The sequence below is a fragment of the Silene latifolia genome, chromosome 10, assembly GCF_048544455.1.
Source record: "Silene latifolia isolate original U9 population chromosome 10, ASM4854445v1, whole genome shotgun sequence".
NCBI lineage: Eukaryota > Viridiplantae > Streptophyta > Magnoliopsida > Caryophyllales > Caryophyllaceae > Silene > Silene latifolia.
Genome location: NC_133535.1, coordinates 1,626,101 through 1,631,228, shown reverse-complemented (window position 1 = coordinate 1,631,228; position 5,128 = coordinate 1,626,101).

The following is a 5,128-nucleotide window of genomic DNA, read 5'->3' as shown; positions in this document are numbered from 1 at the left end:
TAGGTATTGGAGTTTTTTCTCAGCTGCGGTTGTTCCTAGGACAGGATTCTCATCTTTAGACTCGTCATCGGAAAATTGTAGCACTCCACCTTTAGGGGGAGGTAGCTTTCCCTCTACATCAAAGATACGGCCTTCGATAAGCTCAAGGCGGTCATAGGTTTGTTCTTGGGTAATTTGCATTTGGGCTATCGCGGCTAGGATTCGATCATTACTTTCTTGAATTTGCTGGAGGTTCATTTCATCACTTGACCCAGGCATCTTGGAAACTGGATAAGAGATCGGCGACGAATCAAAACACGATCGACCATTCCATCACACTTGCTAAAAGAGGAAAAGACTTGACTCGTGAAGTGGGTGTGTGCCACTTGTGTTGAGTGAGTTTTGAAGAAAGACAAGGTTTTTGAAAACGTGTGTCCTAGTCAACTGTAGTGTAGTTGTAGGAGTGGACTCGAAGTGAGGTTTGAAATGGGCTTGTGGCCCGAATTTTGACACGACAAACGGACAGAGTTTTGACCGGATTTTGTGCTAATTAAAGGCCCTATTTCGAAATTCTTGATTGAAATTGGGTTTTGATTTTTTTGAAAATTCGTCATGGTTTTGTTTAGAAATGGTGATCACATAAGGTTTACACATTTATACAAGCATTATAACGGGATGCTGAGTGCATTTAGAAGGGTTTTGGTTTAAAGGGTGGGTTGCCATACCGAACCATCAAACCCGAAGTCTGTGGAGAGGCTCGTGCCAAACAAGAGTAAGGCCGATTCCTAGTCCATTTCCTCAAGTAGTGAAGGCCCTTGATACAAACAAGAGTAAGCATCATGGTATGGATGACGTCAATCGCTATCCATCTTTAGGCCCAAATAAGAATTAGGACCGTTTAGACGGGACGATTGGTCGAATGGGTTGGGTTGGGCCTAGGAAGGCCGAATTAAACGGTCTAGGAAGACCGAGTTATGAAAACCGACAATTGTCTTGTACAAACTATTCCCTAACCTTGTTCAAGTTTCACCCTTAGCTACACGTAAGTGTATATCCCCAATGAGTCGCCAAAGCGTGGAGCGGGCCGCCCCACGGGGGCGCTTGGTGAGGAGCGAAAACAAGCGTTTGCATTTTGTATGGAGTCGCCACCAATTTTTATGGGAAATTGGAACCGTTCGAATACCTCGTGTCATGTCAAGACACAAAGTAGTGACATGAACACTAAGCAATCGTTACCCTTAGCATTCTATGTCTAGAATGACTCTCGTGGATGCCAATGAACACGGGTGCTCACGGAGATCTGGAGTAAGGGGTGAGGGTACGTATTAGGAAGCTCTTTTGATCGAACACCTAATCCCGCCCGCCTCGATAGCGGCCTCTACTAATGATTAGGGAAGTTTATTCGTACTCGATATATCGTCGGCTATATGCATGCAATGCAACATCCATTGATTAATCCTAGCATGTGAGAATTAGACTAAGTCGGTTGACACGTAATTAGCATACAATTGGGTCGAAGTTGGAATTAATGTTCATTTCATGTGAAAACATACAAATGAAGAAAGAAATACAATAAAAGAAATACGATAATGAAAATTACATTAATTACATTGGAATAGGCGATTTATGTCGATAATACCTTTAAAACGGATGATTTGAGAAAAAGAAATAAAAGAAAATAAAACACGGCAGATCAGAAGGTGATAATACAGATATTAGTTGATTAATACGTAGCTAATTAAACTAGGTCAAGGCAGAAAAGGGGTTCAGGGACAGAATTCACTGAACAAAGCGCAGTAGAATCGCGCCCTTTGGAAGAGGCGGCGATTCTTTGCGTCTGTTCCAAGGGTGAGTTCTGGGCGTAGTTTTAATCGCAAATCGTTAAGGTTAATTGGTAAATTAATGGATTGATTACGATATTAGACTCGGATGAAAGTGATTAATGAATTATTTACATATGATTGAGGTCATAAAACAGTAAAACATGGATGAGACGGAAATAAACGGATTAATTATGTGAAGGGTCGATGTTAATGAATGATTAATTAAACTAACTAACTAAACGAATTAGACTAAACATGATGAACGACGACGGATTAATGACTAAACAGGTGAAAATATATCAACAATGAATCCCAGAAACCCAATATTGAACGAATTGAATTTCTAAAACTCGAATTGAATTTAATGACGGAAACCCGCAAATATTGATTATTTGGGATTAGAGTCGGATTTATGACGATTTAAACATGTTAATGATGATGGTTAATATACATATGATTTATTAAACTATCATGTGAACGAATTAACAGACGAACAAAACAAAAGAAATAAATTTGATACGAATTACAGAGGACGGAGGAAGAAGAAAAGAAGCGAGAAGCTGGCGGCCTCACGAAGAGGCGCAAAGGCAGTGCTGCGCTCCTTCAAGAGGCGCAGCTGCTGTTGCTGCGTCTTTTCTCGACGTCTGTCTACTGGAAATCCGCAAAAAAGGTTTTAAAGACGGTTTTTAGAAATCGGTTTTAACGGTGTATTCGACATAAACCTTACAATTGTTGTACAATAATTAAAATACAATAAATAAAAGAGAATTATACACCCTCAGACTTACATGTTGACGAAACGAGAAGAACTAAGAAGATCGATTAGTGATGCTCGACGCGAATGCAAGGAAAGAGTGCCCTCGAAAGAGGAAAACGATTAAAACAAGTTGATTAATTAGATTGATTGAGTGTAGTGGTCAAATTGGTCGGTCATGCAACGGAGAGGTCGGGTACCGGAAAGATCCGAGCTTACGTGGTCGGAAGTCCAAGCACGTAGGCGCCAATTAGTAAGAACGAAATCTAGAATGCAAAGGGAGAAGAGAAGGGCGGACACTCGCGTGAGAAATATGAGGAACGAAAGCTCCTATTTATACTAATCACGTGAAGAAATAGGGTTTCGGAGACTCTTTGGAAGTGAATCTCGGAAAGATATGAAAAAGATACGTAAACCATGCAAAGAAGGGCCTGGGAAGAGGCGCAGCAGCCACTGCGTCTCTTGGAAGAGGCGCAGCACCTGCTGCGTCTATTCCCAGGAGGTTTCCTCCTGCTTAAGAAAGATTTCCGTGTTTAAGTTATGGTAGGACGGAAATAATTCGATTATCTTTAATATCTTACGTAAATATTACGGGATATTATTTGCCAAAAGATAAAATTTGAGAAATATGGAATAGAAATATCCAGAACATTCCGAACATTCGACTCGGGATTTAACGGTTATCGAAAAATGGAGACGGTTTTTGACCCGGACTCGAATGTACTCTAATTATCGCCAAAACGACCGTATCGGCACGTAGATGACATTTATGAGGTTGACATTAATATTTGAGCAATCACTTGACGATAATCTTATTTAATGTCACAAATCGTTCCGCGAATCAAACATGCGGCCCAATCATCACCGGGTGGTATGCGAGGGTGCGAAGAAACGAGGTGTCTGATTAGTGCCACAAACCAAAGATTCGCCGAAACTTGGATTATCGTGAAAAATGTGTTAAAACTCGTTATTTGAGGCTGAAATCGAACAGGTTGATTCTGAAATGAGCTCGGACGCGTGATTGAAAAACAGGGAGAAAAAGAAACAAGGTCCGTACAACCTTCCAAACTTTGGAATTGAAGTGTATAATACACGGTTTTTCGGGATTAGGGGTCCGGAACAAAATTCTCGGAAATCACATAGAAAGTTTCTCGGGTCGGATAAAGCGGCCACGCAAAGTTTGAGCACCAACGGAAGACATTTGGGGGTGCCGGTGTGCCACAAACCAAAATTCGCCGAAACTCGGATTATCGTGAAAAATGTGTTAAAGCTCGTTATTTAAGGTGAAATTGAAATCGAACAGGTTGATTCTGAAATGAGATCGGACGCGTGATTGAAAACCAGGGAGAAAAAGAAACGGGGTTCTGCACGACCTTCCGAACGGGAGCATTTGAAATTGAAGTGTATAATACACGGTTTTTCGGGATTCGGGGTTTGAGAATAAAATTCTCCGGAAATCACATAGAAAGTTCCTCGGGTTAGATAAAGCGGCCACGCAAAGTTTGAGCACTAACGGTAAACATTTGGGGGTGCCGGTGTGCCACAAACCAAAGATTCGCGAAACTCGGATTATCGTGAAAAATGTGTTAAAGCTCGTTATTTGAGGCTGAAATCGAACAGGTTGATTCCCGAAATGAGCTCGGACGCGTGATTGAAAAACAGGGAGAAAAAGAAACAGGGTCCGGTACGACCTTCCGAACGGCTCAAATAGAAGTGTATTATACACGGTATTTCGGGATTCCGGGGTCCCGGAACAAAATTCTCCGGAAATCACATAAAAAGTTCCTCTGGTCGGATAAAGCGGCCACGCAAAGTTTGAGCACCAACGGAAGACATTTGGGGGTGCCGGTGTGCCACAAACCAGCTTTCGCCGAAATTCGGATTATCGTGAAAAATGTGTTAAAGCTCGTTATTTGAGACTGAAATCGAACATGTTGATTCCTGAAATGAGCTCGGACACGTGATTGAAAAACAGGGAGAAAAAAAACGGTGGTCGATACGACCTTCCGAACGGCAATTTGAAATTGAAGTGTATAATACACGGTTTCGGGATTCAGGGGTCCGGACAAAATTCTCCAGGAAATCACATAGAAAGTTCCTCGGGTCGATAAAGCGGCCACGCAAAGTTTGAGCACCAACGGAAGACATTTGAGAATGTCGGTGTGCCACAAACCAGCATTCGCCGAAACTCGGATTATCGTGAAAAATGTGTTAAAGCTCGTTATTTGAGGCTGAAATCGAACAGGATTGATTCTGAAATGAGCTCGTACGCGTGATTGAAAAACAGGAGAAAAAAAACAGGGGTGCACGACCTTCCGAACGGGTGAAATTGAAGTGTATAATACACGGTTTATCGGGATTCCGGGGTCCGGGACAAAATTATCCGGAAATCACATAGAAAGTTCCTCGGGTCGGATAAATCGGCCACGCAAAGTTTGAGCACCAACGGAAGACATTTGGGGGTGCCGGTGTGCCACAAACCAAAGATTCGGCGAATCTTGGATTATCGTGAAAAATGTATTAAAGCTCGTTATTTGAAATTTGAAATCGAATAGGTTGATTTACGAAATGA